General features: G+C 48.5%; 1 long non-coding RNA gene across 1 annotated transcript; it reads right to left on the reverse strand.

The window, feature by feature from the left end:
- Positions 1–3,634: 3,634 nt before the first annotated feature.
- Positions 3,635–21,252, reverse strand: LOC149855654 (uncharacterized). The gene is made up of 3 exons (XR_016438559.1): positions 21,014–21,252; positions 19,890–20,042; positions 3,635–4,724 (listed from the first exon to the last, which is right to left on the reverse strand). It is a non-coding gene; the product is annotated as an uncharacterized LOC149855654 (long non-coding RNA).
- Positions 21,253–21,693: the final 441 nt, after the last annotated feature.

A 21,693-nucleotide genomic window follows, 5' to 3' on the forward strand; every position in this document is an offset into this window, starting at 1 on the left:
GGCCGCACCTGTGTGGTTTGATTCAGGACCTCAAGGCAGTCATGCGTCGGTTTCCCTGGCTCCGGCAGCAAGGTTGCAGGGTTTAAAGCTGTAGTATGTTTGAAAGTAAGTCCTGGATTAGAGAGCAAAAATATCTCATACCGTGATTGTCTGGAGGGGTTAAGAAATTTCCCTCCCTCAGTCCCTAGGATCTGGGGAACTCCATGAGGAGTGAGTATTTCCATATCCGCACCCATGACTATCTTCTGGGCTTCTTCAACAACCACTGCTGTGGCTGCCACAGCCCGAAGACAGGCTGGCCACCCGAGTGCAACTGGATCTAGAACCTTTGAGTAATATCCCACGGGTCTCCAGGTCGGGCCCGATGGCTGTGTCAGCACCCCTGATGCAACCCCTCGATTCTCATGAACATACAGTCGATATGGCTTTTTACTGTTTGGGATGGCCAGGGCAGGGGGCTGGGTTAATGCTGCTTTAAGCAGATCAAAGGCATGCTGCATTTCTTTATTCCATTTCCATTTAGTGAGACTCTCCTTAGTCAGGGATTCATACAGTGGTCTAGCCTTCCCACCATAATCTGGTATCCATAGTCGACAGAACCCAGTTAGCCCTAGGAATGCCTGCAGCTCGTTGGGTGACTTAGGTGGGGTTAGACCTTGGATTGCCTGTATGCGATCTGCACTCAGGGCTCTGACTCCTTTTGAGAGCTTATATCCCAAAATGTGACTTCAGGCTGACATATCTGGGCTTTCTCTCTAGAGACTTTATATCCTTTTTGCCCCAGAGTGTTTAGGAGTGACCTGGTGGCTTCCTCGCAGAGCTGCAAGTTTGGGCTTGCAACTAGCAGGTCATCCACATACTGGAGGAGAGTCACTGCGGGGTGTGATCCCTTCCACTCCTCCAAGTCCTTCTGAAGGGGAAGTCCGAAAATATGGGGGGCTGCTACGAATCCTTGTGGGAGAACTGTCCACATGAGTTGGGCTTTATGGAAGGTGTCTGGATCCTCCCATTCAAAAGCAAACAATTTTTGACTCTCTCGGTGAAGGGGAATAGAGAAGAAAGCATCTTTCAAATCTAGTACTGAAAATATTTCAGCTTCCCCCGGTACTTGTGTCAAAATCGTGTGAGGGTTCGGGACTACAGGATGGTCTGAAAGGACCTTCTTATTTACTGCCCGTAGGTCTTGGACCAGTCTGTAGGAGACCCCATCTGCCTTCGGCACTCCAAGAATGGGGGTGTTATAGGGTGAGGACCCTTCCACTAGCCATCCGTACCTCTTGTATTTCTCTATTAATGGCTTGAGTCCAGCTCTGGCCGCTCGGCTGAGTGGATACTGCTTTACCTGAACGGGCCCCTCCCCATCCTTGAGTACAATCCTTACCGGGGAGACGAACTTAGCTCGCGCAGGGGTTCCATCAGCCCATACCGAGGGGTCTACTCCAGTCATGTAATCTTCTGGACTTACTGCAGGGCGTTCGTCCTCCAGGAGAGCCATCTGATAGTTCGAGCTCTGCTTGACAGGTAGCTGGACCACCATCTGATCATCTCTGAAAAAGATCTCAGCTTGCAATTTTGTGAGTAAGTCCCGCCCAAGGAGTGCAACCGGGCAACTTGGAGAATACGCAAAGGAGTGCTCGAGCAAATGGTCCCCCACTTTGGTGAGGAGTGGTTTACAAACAGGGAGTCGGGTCTGTGTTCCCTCAATCCCTTCCACAAGTACATGCTGTTCACTAGTTCCTGCACAGGGGGGTTTTTCTGGAATCATTGAAAATGTAGCGCCAGTATCCACCAAGGCTTCAAAGTTTTTGCCACCAACCCTAATGGTTACCATGGGATCTTCTTGGGCTCCAACCCGAAGGGTAGTGGTCTTAGATCCCTGTCCCCTTCATTCTGTGTCCTCACCCTTGTCTTCTGCCCGCATGAGGTGACCTCTTGGTTCACCCTCTCTCTTCTCCTTCAACTTCGGGCATTCCCTCTTCCAGTGCCCTTTCTCTTTGCAATAAGCACAAACGTCTGCTCCCACTCTTTCTCCTTTCCCCTTCTGTATCCCAGCCTTTCCAGGTTACCTCCAGTTATAGCAGCTGCTAGTGCTGCCATCTGTCGCTGAGCCTTTTTATCCTCCTTGCGCTCCTGCACTTGCTCACGATTCCCATACACCTTATATGCAATTTCCACCAGCTCTGAAATCGGTTTCCCCGCACCTCCCTCAGTTTTCTGTAACTTCTTACGGATATCAGCAGCAGATTGACCAATAAACATAAGATTTACCATGCGTTGATTATCTGGGACTTCTGGATCCAGATCTGAAAACCTGCGAAATGCCTCATACAGCCTCCCAAGGAAAGCTGAGGGATCCTCCTCTCTTCCCTGTCTCACTTCATACAACTTAGACAGATTGGTAACCCGAGGCACTGCCTTTCCCATTGCTTCCACTATAATTCCCAGATACCGTGCACTCAGCTCTCTGCCCTCTGCAGTATGATTGTCCCATCTCGGCTCTTCTACAGGGCAGGTATCACGCAGAGTACGACCAGCAGCACCCTCTGACTCAACTCTGGCTGCCGCAATACGTTCCGCTGTTCCCAACACTAATCTCCTCTCCTCCGGGGTTAGGAGGGTCTGGAGCATCATCTGGACATCAGCCCAAGTGGGTCGATGAGTCTGCCCAATAGATCGAAACAGGTCCCTCATCTTTTCAGGGTCTTCACGAAAAGAGGGGCTCTGATTCTTCCAGTTAAATAAATCTGAAGTGCTAAATGGGGTGTAGACAAAAGTTGCATTGCCCCCCTCTCCAATAACCTCTCGCATCGGGCCGTTCAGCACCGGCTGTGACTCTACAGGCTTGCGCAAATAATAACCCTTATTCCCCGATTCAGATGAGGCACTTGGCTGAGGCTCACGCTCTAACTCATTAGGTATGCTTTGGTACATCGGTGGTGGTCTCTCTAAGGGAGGGGGCGGTGGTGCAGAAGGACTGGATCCCGAGGAGGCGTCTGACTCATCTTCGCTACCTGACAGGGCAACTGGAGCGCGGGTCCGGTACTCAGCCAATTCAGAATCTCCCCCCTCATTAGACTCAGGGAGTACAGGCGGCCGCCCCCGAGTCTTTTCCTTAACAACCATCACATGAGACTTTGCTAAGTAACTCTTAATCCAAGGTGGCTGATTTTGAACCACCCACAACCAACAATCAATATAAGGAAACTGATTCCAATACCCATTCTGCATAACAATTTCATGGATAGCTATCACTTCTTTTAGCACAAAGGATCCTTTCGGGGTCCAGTGGACCCCAAATGTTGGCCACTCGAGTTGACAAAACTTAATTAAATCACCTTTTTTCATTTTTACTCCGTAATCGGCCGGCCTTGCAAATTTATTAAAATGACGTAATAAGCACCTTAGAGGGGTATTCATGTTGTTTTCTACACGAGAGCGACTCGTACCCATTTTGCCCACAAGAGTGCGCCCAGGGCACACCAAATACCAAAAGATCTCTTAACAACAGATGGTTTACAATGAAAGCCAAGCCCAAAGTTTCTCAGCAAACATACACATCCTTTGTTTTGGATCCATACACCAGATTGGGCAAAGGGAATTCGTATACTCACTCAGATACCCCAGAGATCTCGATCCAAATACCAAGGTGTGTCTAGCCTCTCCAGAAACTGAGAATTTTGCACGGGATCCTTTTAACGTCCCAAATATCCCGACCTGCGCCTCAAATTCCAGGGGCGAGCCCCAAAAGTCAGCTCGGTGCGCACGCCCCCTGGTACTGGAGGCGCCCCGCCACTGGATTTCAGGGTCGTCCACGAGAAGGTCCCATCTGGGTCGCCAGAATTGTTGCAAAAATTTGCTATGGTTCGTTTCTCGGGAGGCAAAAAACTCTCAGTCACAGACACACTCCATTAGCAATACAAAAGGTATATATTTGCAAATAGGGTCAGAGAGAGAGACAAAAGATCAAACCCTTTGCCCGCGGGGAACACTTCTCAGCAGGCTTTTATCCCCTCTCTCCTGAGCACGTGTACAGAAGCAGGAACTCTTACAACTCATTTCCGGTTCATACAAACATATATGAAATGACGTCACGTCATACATCGCATGTGTATTATAATTAACTACTTAAGTATGCGGGGCAGGTAGGCTTATATGTATTAGCTGATTGCCCTTGCTCAGAAAGTACTTTAGGTTACAAAAAGTTCAGACCCAAGGCCAAGATTGCAATTATTCTTATCTACCCTGAGAAATGTAGGGGGCATGAAAGGAAGTGTGATTTAGTGTAACAAAGAGATAGTAAATTTGGAGAACAAAGAGAGAGTGATACCTTAGTACAAAGAGCCCTTAGTAGCTTTTTTTTTTTTTCTTCAATCTCCAGCCCCGCTTCTTCCACCAAGGAGACAAGGAGAGCTAGCAGCTGTGCTGTTCTAACAACACTATTGATAATGCATTTTTAATAATATTTCTAACAATTGTATCACACTTTATCATTTGATAGTAATTTATCATTGACCTTTATCATTATCATGATGCAACCCCCGCCTCCTCCAGCCATTAACATGTGACCACTGTGCATGGGTTTTTTGGGTGTGCCTCAATCACACCACACAGGAAGTGGTGGCATGTCCAGGCATCATTGTCAGGCTTCATACATGGTCCACTTTATTTCAATGGATGGTGGCTGCAGTGGGGTACTGGCAGTGGTGGCAGCGTAGCAATCGGAGCTGAAAGCAAGAAGGAAGTAATGTGGGTAGGGGGAATAGACAAGCACATAGGAAGATTTATGGAAAAACCACCAAGAAGGTCCTGCCCTGATCATATAAGCAGCATTCATTGGCAAGCAGAGAGCCTCCGTGCTGTGCATTGCTCTTTACCTTTCTCATGACAAATCCCCCCACCCTAGTTAGTTGAAAGTTGAAGTAAACAATGTCCCCCTCCTCCATATATTGTGTCACTTGTCTGCATTTCTGCATCTGCCACCCCTGCCACCACCCCCCTCGGGCCCAGCCTAGTCTCAGGTGTCACTTATCAGAGGTGCTGGTTGTGGAAGATGCCATGATGCCCTCTTGAAACTCCACATTGGAAAGCAGCTCTCATCCTGCACTCAGCCGCTGCACTCATCTTCAACCTGCACTCGACTGCTGCATTCTTGTGCCCCCAGTGGGCAACTCTTCTTGGATACATGCAAGACATTCACATGGCCATTTTGCCCTAGTCTTACATACCCTGGTTGGCTGTCTTCTTCTGCCTCCGGTCTGCTGTCTTCTCTCCTCAGCCTCAGACATCTCTAATCAATACGGCACGTGAGTAGCACAACCACTGCTCCCACAATTTATAGGGTTGCTGTTCAGCGGGTCAGGAAAAGGTCACACTCCCACCCTTGTTTCGGTGCAAAAAAACCCATCAGCGCAGACATGTTGGTGCTGTCCTGGCAATTCTTTTGCCAAAGAGGGCCAAAAAGCTGTACAAAAAGAGGGCCCCCAAAAACCAGCCAAAAAAACCCAACCCAACCCTGCCAAAATGGCAGCAAAAGCCTCAACTCACAGATCCCACATCCTTGCAACACCCACCCATGTTGTTTATCCCCTTGTGCTCGCTGAGATTGCCCAAGGAAGGTTGCTCCATAGTCAGGTTCATAGCAACAGGGTGCCTGAAATCTGCAAATCTTCCTTCCCTCCTCTCCCCACCCTCCTTTCAATAGTAAATGTGTCAGTCAGTGCAGATATTCTGGCACCATCCTGGCAAATTTCTTTGCAGAGGAGCACCAAAAAGGGTTGTAGGCAACTGACAGGTATAGCTAGGAGGGTGGCCCACAGGGTCCTTTTTTACAAACAGCATTAAATGTAAGAGTTCATGGTCTGACATCTTTGCAGTCATTGCTAAACCTGCAGTGACATGGAGACATCCCTGAATGAGCTATAATTGAGCTAGTTCAGGGTCAGGGACAGTGCAGGTGTGCCAGCAGAGAGCTCACCAGGGTGACAAACCAGCCACAAGAAAGTTCCAGATGAGCTCCATGCCACAGCAGCTACACTTATCCCAGGAGCCAAGCCAGCACAGAGAAGTCTGCACAGCATTTTGAGTGAAGACACAAGAGTTGTGGCATATCTAAACATTTACTGATAACAGCTAAGCAAATAATAGGGAAATGGGATAAGCCTGGAGGGCAGAGCTCCCTGTGTGCACCTCAGCTAGGGTTTGGGTAGAGGAGCACCAAAAGGGGTTGTAGGTAAAAGGAGAGCACGTAAAAAGAGAAATACTGCCGGGCATGGCTAGGAGGGTGGCCCACAGTCCCAAGGGCTACCTGCAAGTATCCCACATGTGTCAAGGCACTATGAAGAGATTGCAGGTAGCCCCCACTAACTAGCATCTCAACTCACTCAGACCACATCCTCACCCTGGCCCCTGCCTGCCCCACCCTTACCCTGGCCTGGGTGACAACAGCACCTTCACCCCCTACTCTTCCACTCCCCCTGACTTACTTTACTCAATTGTAATCAAGGGTATCTTTCCTCATCAGAGCCTGATAAGCAGCTTGGCCTCAACCGATTAAAACAACATCTAATTGTCCTGCCCAGCATCCCTACAGATTTCATAGACATTAGGGCTGGAAGGGACCTCAGATCATTGAGTCCAGCCCCCTGCCCCAGGGGCAGGAAGTCAGCTGGGGTCACAGGATCCCAGCAAGATAAACAGCCAACTGACTCTTAAAAGGAGTCCAGAGTAGGTGCTTGTACCACCTCTGGCGGCAGTCTCTTCCAGGCCTTGGGATTCAGACAGTAAATAAGTTCTTCCTTATGTCCAGCCTGAAATGTTCTTGAAGGAGTTTGTGCTCATTTGACCTTGTCATCCCGTGGGGCACTCTGGTGAACAGGCATTGCCACAGATCCTGATGTACACCCCTTATATACTTATAGGCAGCCACCAGGTCCCCCCTGAGCCTGCGTTTTTCCAGGCTGAAGAGTCCCATAGCTCTCAGCCTTTCGTCATAAGGCCTGTTTTCCTGCCCTCTGATCATGCCTGTGGTTCTCCTCTGGACTCTCTCAAGCTTCTCCACATCCTTTTTAAATTGTGGAGCCCAGGATTGGATGCAGTGCTCCAGCTGCGGCCTCACCAAGGCTGAGTACAGCGGAAGGATAATATCCTGGGATTTGCTAGAGAAGCATTTATGGATGCAAGCCAGAGTTTTGCTGGCTTTGCTGGCTGCAACATCACATTTGTGGCTCATATTTATCTTGTGGTCAATCATGACCCCCAAGTCCCTTTTGGCCATGGTGCTAGCAAGTGTAGCACTGCCGAGCCTATAAGTATGCTGTGGGTTTTTCTTCCTAAGGGGAAGTACCTTGCATTTTTCAGTGTTGAAGGCCATCAGGATGGAGTCTTGGGGGACCCCACTGGTCACAGGGCACCACAATGATTGACTTATGTCAACTACCTCTCTCTGGGTCTGACCTCGGAGCTGATTCCTCAGCCAGCAGACTATGACGTAGCTGAGGCAGCAGTTGGCCAGTTTTTCTGAGATGATCATGGGATACCAGATCGAAAACTTTTTTAAAATCAAGATATATGACGTCAATCTCTTCTCCCTTGTCCAGGTGATATGTCACCTGGTTGTAGAAGAAGATGATGAGATTGCTCAGGCAAGACCTACCCACAACAAACCCATGCTGGCTATCCCTGAGGAAGTTGCCTTCAGCCAGTTTGTCAAGAATGGTCTCTGATGATTTTTTCCAAAATCTTCTCTGAGATAGAGGTCAGGCTGATGGGCCTGTGGTTCCCCGGGTCTACTTCCCTCCCTTTCCTGACGATAGGCACCACATTGGCCTTCTTCCAATCTTCTGGCACTTCACCTGAGCACCATGAGTTCTCAAAGATCCATGCCAGTGGCAAAGCTGTGATGCTTGCCAGCTCCTTAAGTACCCTGGGGTGTAAGCTGTCTGGGCCAGCTAACTTGAAAGTGTCCAGCATCTCAAGGTGTTCCTCTACATGGTCAACATTGATGAAGGGTAGCAATTCTCCCTCGCCCTGGCCATCCTGTACTGTACTGAGCAGGGCCGTACCTCGGAGTTGGTGAAAGACCAATGCAAAATACCCCAAAAGCAGGTTGGCTTTTTCCTGGACGTTGGTTGTCAGTTGACCCATATGGTTAAGCAGGGGTCCAATGTTACCCTTGCTTTTCCTTTGGCTCTCCACATATCTAAAAAAGGACTCCAGCTGGAGTTCAGTCACAGCCTTAGCTTTCCTGTTTCGCTCCCTATAGGCCCAGACCAGTGCAGAGTACTCCTCCTTTGGGGTGGATCCTACAGATTGAGTGACCTTTCAAAACTTTCTAAAAAAAAGCTTCCAGGTCATCTTGTTGGAATAGATTTAGCTCCTCAGTGCACAAACTAAATCTATTCCAACACGGAGGAAAGGCAGCAAGAAGGCACAGCAGCCCCCCTGGCTCTCCAGGGACCTAGCGGACCTACTGTGGCTAAAAAGGAAAGCCTACAAAGGATGGAGGACGGGATTCACCTCCAAGGAGGATTACTCCACGCTGGTCCGGTCCTGCAGGGACCAAACCAGGAAAGCCAAGGCTGCAACTGAACTACAACAAGCTTCAGGCATCAAGGACAACAAAAAGTCCTTTTTCAGATATGTGGGGAGCCGGAGGAAAAGCAAGGGCAATGTTGGACCCCTGCTAAACCAGATGGGGCAACTGACAACTGACACCCAGGAAAAAGCCAACCTATTAAATAGGTACTTTGCGTCAGTCTTTCATCAGACACACGGGATGCCCATGCCTGCTATGGGACAGGGAAATCTGGGTGAGGGGGATCCCCTACCCTCCATCAATGCTGACCTCGTGAAGGAACACCTTGAGAAGCTGGATACCTTCAAGTCAGCTGGCCCTGACAACCTGCACCCCAGGGTACTCAAGGAGCTGGCGAGCGTCATAGCCCAGCCCCTGGTGCAGATCTTTGAAAACTCCTGGCGCTCTGGTGTAGTGCCCGAAAACTGGAAGAAGGCCAATGTGGTGCTGATCTTCAAGAAAGGGAGGAGAGTGGATCCGGCTAACTACAGGCCCATTAGCCTGACTTCTATCCTGGGGAAGATCTTAGAAAAGTTTATTAAGGAGGCCATCCTTGAGGGACTGGCCCAGGCTAACATTCTAAGGGACAGCCAGCATGGGTTTGTTGCGGGTAGGTCTTGTTTGACCAATCTCATTTCCTTCTATGACCAGGTGACCTATCACCTGGACAAGGGAGAAGAGATTGATGTCATATAGCTTGACTTCAAAAAAGCTTTTGATCTGGTATCCCATGATCACCTCTTGGCCAAACTGCCCAGTTGTGGCTTTGGCTCCACCACGATCTGCTGGCTGGGAAATTGGCTTCGTGGTCGGACCCAGAGGGTTGTGATTGATGGCAGTCACTCATCGTGGTGCCCTGTGACCAGTGAGGTCCCTCAAAGCTCTGTCCTGGGACCCATACTGTTCAACATCTTCATTAACGATGTGGACATTGGAGTCAGGAGTGGACTGGCCAAGTTCGCCAATGACACCAAACTTTGGGGCAAAGCATCCACGCCAGAAGATAGGCGGGTGATCCAGGCTGACCTGGACAAGCTCAGCAAATGGGCAGACGAGAACCTCACGGTGTTTAAAACCGAAAAATGCAAGGTTCTCCACCTTGGGAGGAAAAACCTGCAGCGCCCTTATAGGCTCGGCAGTGCTACGTTGGTTAGCATTACAGAAGAAAGAGACTTGGGGGTCATCATTGACCACAAGATGAACATGAGCCTGCAATGCGATGCTGCAGCTAGTAAAGCGACCAAAATGCTAGTGTGCATCCATAGATGCTTCTCGAGCAAATGCCGGGACGTCATTCTCCCCTTGTACTCGACCTTGGTGAGGCCGCAGCTGGAGTACTGCGTCCAGTTTTGGGCTCCACAATTCAAAAAGGATGTGGAGAAGCTTGAGAGAGTCCAGAGGAGAGCCACGCGCATGATCAGAGGTCAGGAAAACAGATCTTACGATGACAGGCTGAGAGCCATGGGACTCTTTAGCCTGGAAAAGCGCAGGCTCAGGGGTGATCTGATGGCCACCTATAAGTTTATCAGGGGTGACCACCAGGATCTGGGGGAACGTCTGTTCACCAGAGCGCCCCAAGGGATGACGAGGTCGAACGGTCACAAACTCCTGCAAGACCGTGTTAGGCTGGACATAAGGAAGAATTTCTTTACTGTCCGAGCCCCCAAGGTCTGGAACAGCCTGCCATCGGAGGTGGTTCAAGCACCTACATTGAACACCTTCAAGAGTAAATTGGATGCTTATCTTGCTGGGATCCTATGACCCCAGCTGACTTCCTGCCCTTTGGGCAGGGGGCTGGACTCGATGATCTCCCGAGGTCCCTTCCAGCCCTAATGTCTATGAAATCTATGAAATCTTGTGGAGTCATTTTTGGTACTTTTAACTCTACCATGTTTCTCTGGGTCCACGCTTGTTGTTGCACCCCTCCTTCCTCTAGGGCCAATTGGTGGGCCATTTGTTGCTGTTCCTGCTGTAGTACTTGGCCCACTAGATGCAGAGTCTGTTTCACTGCTTCTGTGCCCATCAATGTGAGAGGTGAGAGATCCATATTTTGAAAATCTAGGGTGTCATAAGGTTTCCTGACCAATGCAACAAATTGTCAAGGTTACACTATCTAGGGTTGAGTGGATGCCATGAGGAAGAGCTTTTCTACCCTGTATAAATAACCACCAATGGTAACCCAGTTCTCTCTTCTTTTCTGAAGAGGCGAGGGAAACCTCTTTACAGTGGGTCGTGTGTACTTTGTTCTGATCTCACTTCTTCTCCTTCTATCAAAGCTACCTCCTGTTTCTGGATCCTAGAAAACTATTTCTCTTCTTTTTGTGCCTGTCTAAACTGTGGAGTGTTGGCTATACCTTCCACATCTAACAGGTCTTCTTCCTCCCTTGAAGAACTTGCATTTTCTTCTCCCAACCATCCTTCCATAACAGACCACTCTTTTTGCTCTAGCTCTGCAGCCTTAATTTGGTTCAAAACATCATAGAGGGGTGACCAATTTAGACTAATTATCATCTCACAGGCCAGGTCTAGGGCTAACCCAACCTTCATCTGTCCTTGATGATCAGCCACTTTCATATGTACAAAGCCTCTTTTGTACTGATCAGATCCCCCATAGAAAAAATGCATGTGTATTTCCTTGCTCCAGGGAACTGCTGCCCAGGGAACTAGGCCAGCTCTTATTAAAGTCTGTGAGGATCCAGTGTCCACTTTTGCCCAGATGGGCTTCCTGCTGATCCAGAATGTCACCACCAGGCGGTCCCATACTGGGGTCTCATGTCCGTATCCAAAACTACAGTCTATAGCCTCTACAGCTCCAGGTTCAGGGGATCTTTACTTAGTAAAGTGTGGCACCCCCCTATCATTTACCCTGGTTCTGCAGACATTCATGAGTGATATGACCTGCTTGGCTACACTGCTAATAAACGGGTCCTCTTGCTCCTGGCTGTAATAGCTCCCTCCACCTTACTTCATCTTTATGACCACTAGGCCTGGAGCTTTTCTTACTTTTTCTGTGCATAATCTCCTTCCAATGCTGCAAAAAGCCTCTTCTGGCCTCAGTGCTTCTTCACAACGTTGAGGCAAATGTCATCTGACCCCTGTTTACATACTCTCCTCCAGGTCACACAAAAATTGTTCAAGTAAAATCTGATCAGCCAGGCCATAGCAGTCATAACTTGGAGGATGTACCCATTTGTTCAACAAATCTTGGAGTAGTTGTAGCAATACCCAAGCCCTCTTTCCTTCATGACTCTTTTTTGCCCTGAACAACCCATAGTAGTGCTCTGGCATAATCTCTAGCCTATATAAAATAACAGCTTTCACCTTTTCATAATCGCAGGCTTCTTCCCATGATAGGGCCCTATATGCTGCTTGGGCTTTTCCAAATGCTAGGGCACCTAATTGACTGGCCCACTGAGCCCTTTCTAGCCCCAGTTCTAGCTCCATACATTTGAATACCTCAAGATATGCTTCCATGTCATCATCTTTAGTCATTTTAGGCATTTTAAAAGAAGCCCAGTTATGCCTCATCCATTCTTGCTGTTGGGTTCCCTGTTGCTGCTGTACGTCAAGTACTTTACTAATAGTTTGTAGGGACTGGCCCAATATATCAGCCTGGGAAACCATGTTTGTTGTAATCTCACACTCCCCTCCCATCGCCAGGTCTATAAGAAGATTCCCAGTCAATGCACCAATTTGTAGGTGGCTGTGCCTCATCTGAGTATGCTGCTGAGTTTTAGGGGTCCAATCTTCCAAGCACCAACTCTTAGGGCCTGACAGCTTGACCTGACTGGCTTGTATTAGCAGGGCATGCCCTCTATCTCACCTGCTATGTCTTGATCTTTAAATAAAAAGGGATGACCCTTGATGGTGTTCACCTGCCTCTGTAAGTGTCATGTTGTTCCTTGGGGCTCTGCCTCCCCTTACACCCCATCTTTATGCCAACCCAGTCTTATAATTTAATCAGGTTGAGTACCATTGGGTGGTGAGATGGCCCCGTCTTCACAACTGGTCTACTTTTGCCCCCTGCTGACGTGCCCCTTGGGGTGTAAACCCAATGGAATGGACTCACAGCTTGTTGTCTTGATTCATCCAGCGAAGCATCTGTTATCTCGTTATCATCTCCACTCTGTGCCGATGATTCCCCAGTGCTATGCTGCTGGTCACATGATGGTGAGGCTCGTCCAAGCCTCAAGTCAAAAGAGCAAACATTGCTCTTCCCCTTTCACCCCTGCCAGGGCACTTTTCAGTCTAAACTGGCTCTCCTGCTGCCGTCCTCCCTGGCCTCTGCTCTCTGTCCCCAGCCAGCATAGAGAACGTCTCTATTATGTGTTCAACTGCATGCTGGCCAACCCAAATTTGGCACGAGCTGATGAAGCGTGGCAGCTGAAGTGCTGGGGATTCCCCAGACCATGCTGTTAGTGTTTCTTCAGGTAAGATTTTGCTCCCAGAGAGAGTCTCTTCAGCTTCTTCCCATCCCCAGCGGGGATGAGATTGCCATGGGGGTGTTCTGTGACCCTAGTAAGGGTTGGCAGGGAGTACCCTGCTACAACAGGCCCTTAACTCCAAGTCCTCCCCTTCTTGAGCTCTGGGCTCCTTGGCCGCAGTCCTCAGACCTGTCTGTTTAAGGCCTGCTTCAGGCTTCTCAAGTTCTATGGGATCGCCCATCTGGGCGTATTTGGTGCAACCTCCTTACAGGCTCTATGGGATTGCCCCCTCATGGGGTCTATGGGATTGCTGCACCTCTCCAAGCACTCTTAGACTGGTGTGCCGATATAGGTACTGTGGGTTCTCCCCTCTTGGGCACTACAGGATCAACCCTCTAGGTGCTCTGGAATTTGCCCCTCTTGAGTGATATAGGATCACACCTCTGGATGCTCTGGGACCTCCAAGCCACCCTTCACAGTCCACCCCAAACAACTGGGCCTTCCCTCAATATCAGCTTCCCCCTGGGCATCAAACCCTCCTGGTCCCCCTGGGCCACCGGACTAAACTGAAGCCAAATACAAGCTCTTCTGGCTATAACAAAACTACCACACAACCTTGGGTCTTAATCACCTGCTAGCCCTCAGCTTCTGTAGCTGTCTTGGAGCCTAGGACACTCACAGTTTGCTTCTCAGTTACAGGCACCTCTGGAGAGCTCTTTCCTGCCCATCCTCCATGCCCAGACTGCTTGCCGTGGCTCTGGCCCTGCCTTATTTCTCTCCCAGGGCCCTGCTCCCGTCCAGTCAGGTGACTCCCCTGGGTTCCTTGCAGGTGTCTGTTAATTAATCCCATCAACTAGTCCCTCAGACAACCTAGTTGCAGCTGTACTCTGCCTGTCCTGAAGGATTTTCTCAGGGCTGCTGCTCTCTTAAAGTTGGGCTGCCCCAGGCTCTCTGTCACACCATAGTAGAACACAGGCATATCTACACCAAGATCTCTTCTAACCAGTGGCTGTCCAACCTCTTCTTGTACACCTCCAGTGATGGAGAATCCACAACTTTCCTAGGCAGTCTATTCCACTGCCTCACTATTCTAACAGTGAAGAATTTTTTTCTGGATATCGGATCTAAACTTACTTTGTTGCAACTTCCAGCCATTTGTCTATGTCCTCCTCTCTGCAGGAAGAGAGAAAAGGTGCTTTACCTCTTCTTTATGGCAGCCCTTCAAGTTCTCAAAAATGGCTATCATATCCTCTCTTATTCACCATTTCTGCAAGCTGAACATGCCTAGCTCCTTCATCCACTCCTTGTATGACTTGCCTTCCAAGCCCTTGTTCATCTTTATTGGCTACTTCTGGACACTCTATAACTTTTCCATATACTTTTTAAAAAGTGGAACCCAGAACTGCATGCAGTACTCCAGATGAGGCCTAACCAGTGCTGAGTAGAGATGCGCTATCACCCGCCTGCGTCTTTCATCTAACACTTCAGTTAATGCATCACAAAACTGCACTTGCCTTTTGTGTGGCTGCATCACACTGCAGACTCATATCGAGTCTGTGGTCTACCAAGACTCCCAAGTCCTTTTCCATAGTGCTGCCAACTAGCCATATGTCACACATTTTGTATTTGTGTTTTAGATTATTCCTCTCAAGGTGTGGCACCCTTTACATTTATCCATATTGAACTTCATCCTGTTAGCTCTAGCTCAACTTTCCAATCTGTCGAGATCCTTCTGATTTGTGCTCACATCCTTTAACGTATTTGCAATCCTTCTCAGTTTTGTGTCATCTGCAAACCTGAGCAAGGAACTTCCTATTTCAGGATCAAAATTGTTAATGAACATGTTGAACAACACCAGGCGCAGGACAGACTCATGTGGTACTCGACTTGAAAATTCCTGCCATTCTGACATGGATCTGTTAACAATTACCCTTTGCTTGTGGGTATTGAGCCAGTTATTCGCCTTATAGTAGTTTTTTCTTGCCCACATTTCTCCAATTTATGAGAAGGTCATGTGGACCTTGCCAAAAGCCTTGCTGAAGTACAGATACACTATATCCACAGCATTGACATGACCTCTCATAATCCATGCTGGCTGCTTGTAATCAGCCTTTCCTCCTCCAAATGATTGCAAGTAACTGAGGTGAGGCTAACTGGTCATTAGTTCCCGAGGTCCTCCTCCTTGTCTTTTTTTAAAGAGAGGCACTACACTGGTACCTGGTACCTGTTCTATCCCACACAACTTCTGTGATCTCCTCTGCCAGTTGCTTTGGGACCCTGGAATAAAGCTTATCTGGCTCTCCTGGTTTGAATTCATTCAGACCCAACAAAAGCTCTCTGACAGTCTCTTTTGTAATCTCCTCTCTCGGCTTGCCCCCTTTCTTATCCAGATAATCCCTATTAGTTTCTGGATGCAGCTTTTTTTTTTTGTGAAGACTGAGGCAAAATATCTGTTGAGCAGCTGTACCTTCTTTGCATCTTTGGTTATGAGTCCCCCCTGGCTTGTTAACAGAGGAACTACAGCTTCCCTGATCCTTCTTTTCAGACCAGCATACCTATAGAATCTCTTTTTGTTGTCCCTAACCTTCTTTGCCAGGTGCAGCTTGTTCTTCATCTTTGCCTTCCCGATTTTGTCCCTGCAGCCTCTATTTCCTTGTACACCTCCTTGGTGACCTGCCTATTCTTCCATTGTCTGTATGCATTGCTTTTGCGTTTGAGGCATTTTAAAAGCTCCTTGTACAGGCACATTGGTCTCTTGCCATTCTTCTTGTGCTTCCATCATGCCAGGACACTTTTTTGTCTTCTTCAGTAGTGCCCATTAGAAGTGTCCAGGCCTCCTGGGGACCCTTATCCTTCAATCTATGCTCCCATGACACCCTGCCTATTAACTCCTTGACTCAGATGAAATCTGCCTTTTTGAAATCTAGTGTTCTAATTTTTCTGACCTCATGCTTTCCATGTCTCAGGATCTGGAATTCTATTATATCGCATTTGCTTCCTCCCAAGTTATCCATCACCTTCACATCCTCCATCAGTTCTTCCCTGTTAGCCAGGACAAGATCCAAATAGATGATCCCCTAGTTATATTCTCCACTTCTGAAAGAGAAAGATGTCCTCCACACAAGTTAGGAACTGGCTTGAAATTTTATAGATTTCATAGACATTAGGGGCCGGAAGAGACCTCACAAGATCATTGAGTCCAGGCCCCCTACCATAGGCAGGAAGTCTGCTGGGGTCAAATGATCCCAGCAAGATAAACATCCAGATGCCTTTTAAATGAGTCCAGCGTAGGTGCTTGCACCATCTCTGGGGGGAGTACGTTCCAGACCCTGGACACATGGACTGTAAAGAAATTTTTTTCTCATGTCTAGTCTAAATTGGCCTTCCAGGAGTAAGTGGCCATTAGACGTCATTATCTCTTGGGGAACCCTGGTGAACAACTGTTCTTCCAGGTCCTGATGCGCCCTCCTTATGTATTTATAGGCTGCCACCAAGTCCCCCCTAAGCCTTCTCTTCTCCAGGCTGAAGAGTCCCAAGTCCCTCAGCCTGTCTTTGTAAGGCTTGCCCACTTGGCCTTTGATCATATGGGTGGCTGTCCTTTGGACTCTCTCAAGTCCATCAGGTTTTGGTCCACCCACCTTGTGAGTGTGCCTAGGTCAGCCTGTATCCCCAGCCTGTCTTCCAGTGTGACCACCTTCCGCCATAGTTTAGTGTCATCCATGAACTTGTCTAGCCTGCATCTGATGCCCAAATCCAGATAATTAATGAAGATGTTGAAGAGGACTAGCCATAGTTGTGAGCCCTGAGGGACATTATTGGTTACCTTGTGCCACGTCAATTCACTCCCATCAACTAGTACTCTTTGAGTCTGACCCCAGAGCCAATTTCCCAGCCATTGGACCATGAGAAGGTAAAGGCCACAGCTCTCCAGTTTAACCATGAGGACTGTGGTGGGCCAGTAGGGGGTGCTCCTGTGTTGAGCCACCCACCTCACTGTGCCTGACCACTTTCCAGGCTCTGAGTGCCTGACATCAGGCCAATCCCATTCCTGGAGCACACCCACAAGCCTGGGGGTAATGCTGCCACCACCCAGGGTCTGTACTGATCTTTGCCTTGTGCCTCCTGGGAAACACAGGCCTAGTAGTCCTTGATGGTACTTGACCAACTGCAAGAACTTGGGGTGCTTGCAAGTTCTGCAAGCACAAATAGTGGTCTGAAGCACAAATAGTGGTCTGCCTTAAATCAGCTGGACCAAGGGGATTAACCCCAAAGCATAATCTAGACACTTACCCAATAAGTCTCCCATGCTAGGTACAGAGGATAACTTTATTGGTTACAAGGAGTAGGTCTGGAATAGAGTACAGGGTAGAGCAATATCAGAAAAATCCCTTAGAACAAACAGTGGCATGGTATCCTTTGATTATGCAACTGAGTTACTGCAAGCTATATATCTAGTTAGATCTCAGGTAGCTTACTCACAAATATCATCCAGAGGCAGGTGGAGATTTCCTCTGGAGGCAAGCAGTTCATTGACCATGAGATTCAAGAGAGAGACAGTTTCATATGGTCCAGCTTCCCTGAGAGTCTTCATCATGGCTGAAGCTCCTCCTCCTGGGCAGTCTTTAACTTTATAGACCTTATGACCTCATTTACCTGATCCAATCAAGGCCAGCAGTTATTGGCTGCCAGCCAGCCAATTTGAAATGTATCACTGGTTGCCAGATAGACTGGCAGGGTCTCTAGCCCCCTCCCAGTCATGATAACATTGCTTAGAACAATAGGAAGTTTAAGCCCTACACCCAGGTGTGTAAGGCCAGTCACATATGCAGAGAGAGCAGGTTTTCCCCTCCCCCAGGAATGTATCTTCTGTTAGCTTGTTGCTGATGGATCCCTTGATGATTTTCTCCAAGATCTTTCCAGGGATGGACGTCAGACTGATTGGCCTGTAATTCCCTGGATCTTCCTTTCTTTCTTGAAGATTGAGACCATGTTGGCTCTTTTCCAGTCTTCTGGAACCTCTCCCGAGCACCACAAATTTTCAAATATCTTCGCCATAGGTTGAGCTATGATGTCTGCCAGCTCCTTCAAGACTCTCAGGTGCATTCCATCTGGGCCCATGGACTAATGGATGTCTAGCCTCTTGAGGTGTTCCCTCACCTGATCTATGTCAATTGTGGGCCTCTCTCATGCTCCCTGGGTGTTTTGCATCCTGTCTGACAGCGTGACCCCCTTGGGCAGGTGGAAAACTGGTGCAAAGTAATCATTTAGGAGATGGCCTTTTCTTGGGTATCAGACGTCAGTTCCCCATTTGATCTCACATGGGTCCAATGGTGCCTTTGTTCTTTCTCTGACTTCCCACATATCTAATGAAGGACTTTTTGTGTCATTGATTCCGGTGGCTAGCCTGAGTTCGGTTTCTGCCTTGGCTTTTCTGGACTGCTCTCTACGTGAGGTCTAGTGCTGAATAGTTCTCCTTGGTGATGCTTCCCATTTTCCATTTGGTGTAGGCTTCTCTTTTAAGTTTCAGGAGGTCCAACAGTTTCCTGTTTAGCCAAGGGGACTTTCCTGCACACTCACTGCATTTCTTGTGGGATGGGATGGACTTCACGTCCCATTGGACACAGTCCTGATGAATTTCCTTGAACCCCATGGGTTGCCAGACCCCTTGTGGGTCCCATTTCAAAACAGATGTCACGGGACACCCCAGCCTTATGGGCTATATGCGTGGCTCCAAACTGCTCCTTTACCATGCCCCAAGCTTCACAGATGGTACTGGCATTGTCTTGCCTAGGCCTCATTATAATTTGGCCCCCTTGTCCTCACTGGGCTGTCTGCAGCCTTGTCCCTGCACCCTCACTGATGCCAGGGCCGGTGTACCCTGAATACCATGCCCTCACTGGCGCTGGGGTCTGTGCACCCCAAATACCGCACCCTCTCTGGTGCCAGGGTCCCCACACTATAGCAGGGCTCCAATGAGGCCTCCTCCTTCCCCAATAGCTTCTCCCAAACCACCAGTGTTATACAACAGCAAACAAAACATAAGCCCCTGGGCTATAACATAATACAAAAGATCAGGGTGTGCTATGACCCTTTAAAAGGATCAGATTTCATCCCTGGCACTAAGTGTCTAGTAGGCAAGGGTACCTGTGGAGCTCCTTAGCCCTAGGTGCAGCATATCAGGCAGTTGCAGCATCACTGGGCACTTCCTCCATGGAGGCTCTTTCCCCTCCGGCTGCTAGCAGGGAACTGCCTTCATGGCCTCAGCCCTGGGGTTTATCTATATGCCAGGCCCTGCCCCTTCTGGTCAGCTGACCACTGGCAGGGTCATTCTGGCTGCCCTGGTAACCATCAGCTGGGGCTCCCAATTGATTGCTTGGGCCCTCTCCTTAGCAGTTTCAGCCCTTAAAGGAGCAGGACACCCTAGTGCCCTGCGACATTCATGTACCTGTTTCAGCATCTTGTCCCCTCTCGGGATTGCCTCTAGCGACCCTTCACATACCACATTTAACAAACCCCATGGGCAGTGTCCATAAACCAGTTTGAAAGGGGTACATGCTGTGGAGGCCTGAGGTACCTCCCTAATTGCAAAATGTAATAGAGATTGTAACAGGGATCACAGTGCCCTGTTACTAAGAGAACTGTTTCTTCCCTGGAAGGGTCACCAACAGGTCAGAACCCAAAACCGAAGCCAAGCTCAGCTGTAGCTGCCTGCAGCTAACTCAAATGAAATAAGAGCCTAAGAATAAAAACCGTGTCGTGAGCCCCCAGCGGGGGACCAGGAAGTGATGAACGGCAGGATCAGCCAGGAGTGAGGGGGACACTGGATTGAGGGGCAAAAAGCCCCCTGGGGTCCAGATCCTTCAAGGAAGAGGTAATTGAGAGAGAATATTTACCGGAGCAGGAACAGGCAGCTGTGGCAGAGTTGAGTGGCAACCGCGGTTTCAGGTACGGCGTGGGCAGTGTCAGGAGCAGGTTGACCGCTTCGGGGATGGTGAGTGCAGCATCAGGAGTGACAGCAACAACATCCGGAAAGGAGATTGTCCAACCTGTAAAAGAAATAAGCTGATCATGAGTAAACAAAGAGGGGAGAAGGTCACCCCAGGGACCAAAATAACTTGTGGAAAAGTGAGGGGTAGAGGCATGGTGGTTATACTTTGCTACTTTGTTTCCTGAAAACTGGAAGGACTATATGTTTGTTCTCTGATGCCAAGTAAACAGCTTCTGTGTTCCTAAAAGGGCTAATCACCTGTGTCATCTTTTCTTCAATTCTCCCAAAGGCATGGAAGAAAAGTTAGACCGGGGCACCCTCATTCTAACAGTGGAACCTGGTAACAGAGGTATTAATAGTTCCCACATTCTGTGATCCCCTTGAATACAAGCCTGTAACATCCCTTTTAGTGTATAGTTGAACCTCTCAACCAAGCCATCTGTCTGCGGATGATATACAGATGTCCTTAACTGAGGGATTTTAAGTACAGCACACACACCCCTTAGGACACTGGACATAAAATTGGAGCCTTGGTTCATAAAGATCTCCTGGGGTATCCCTACCCTGGAGATCCACTTAATAACTTCCTTGGCTATCTTGGTCATGGAGATGGATCTCAAAGGGACCGCTTCTGGATATCTTGTAGCATAGTCCACCAAGACCAGGACAAATTGGTACCCCTCCCTGCTTTTTGGGAAAGGTCCTGCAATGTCCACTGCAATATGATCAAAAAGTTTCTCGACGAAGGGCATCAGTATAAGTGAGACACAAGAAGGGCATAAATCTAAAACCTTTTGGTACTCCAGGCAATTTTGACACTAGGTCTCAACCTGCTTGTAAAGGCTTGGCCAAAATACACATTGCTTGAGATGGGCTTTTGTCTTATTGTGTCCTAGGTAACCCCACCATGAGACATGTGTATGCCACCTACAGGAGAACTTGCCAATATTTCTGCAGTACTAAAATCTGTAACACCTCTTTCTCAGTCCCCTTCCTGTACTCTACCCAGTATAACATGCCGTCCCTTACCTCAAATCTTGGGGAGGTTTCTGCCAATCCAGGGTTTAGTATCTCCCCTTCTCGCTTGGCCAATCCTTTGTCAAAAATATGTCAGAAGACTGGTTCTTATTCTTGTTTTTCTGTGAACTGACTAGCCCCTATAAGCTTCCCCAAATCTAGGGCTTCTTCCGGATTAGTTGTCTGTAGAGGGTGTTGTATCTCCTAAAACTTTCAGTCAATAAGTCTTCTGCCTCTCCCCTTGTTGGCAGTCCCTTGGATTTTTCCATCATTTGGCCCACCTCTTCTCATAGGTAGGGCCAATCCACACCCAGCAGCATAGGCATGGTAGTGTTTGTACTAAACCCAACACTAGGTCTTTCATTCTTCCTATTATGGTTAATCTTAGACATCTCTTCTGGTAGGTATAGAAGGCCCTGTGGATGTAAACCATGTTCACCAATGTTTCTTCTTCATCAGCTTGAGAAATTGTTTCCAACTATTTAAGTTGGCCTAATAAAAGATATCAGATTCACCCAAAGAACCTTGTCTGCCTTGGATGTATTTTGGTCTTCTCGAGCTCAGTTGTTTCTTTGAGTCCTTTCACTTCGACTGTGTGCTCTGTTACTGGAGGGTTTTGATCACCATCTCCTGTGGAACTTAAAGTCCTTACTAGGTTGGCCAGATGACACCTAATGATGCTTTTCCCCCTG

Source organism: Crocodylus siamensis, chromosome 11 (genome assembly GCF_052110815.1).
Source record: "Crocodylus siamensis isolate JL-2025a chromosome 11, ASM5211081v1, whole genome shotgun sequence".
Classification (NCBI taxonomy): Eukaryota; Metazoa; Chordata; order Crocodylia; family Crocodylidae; genus Crocodylus; species Crocodylus siamensis.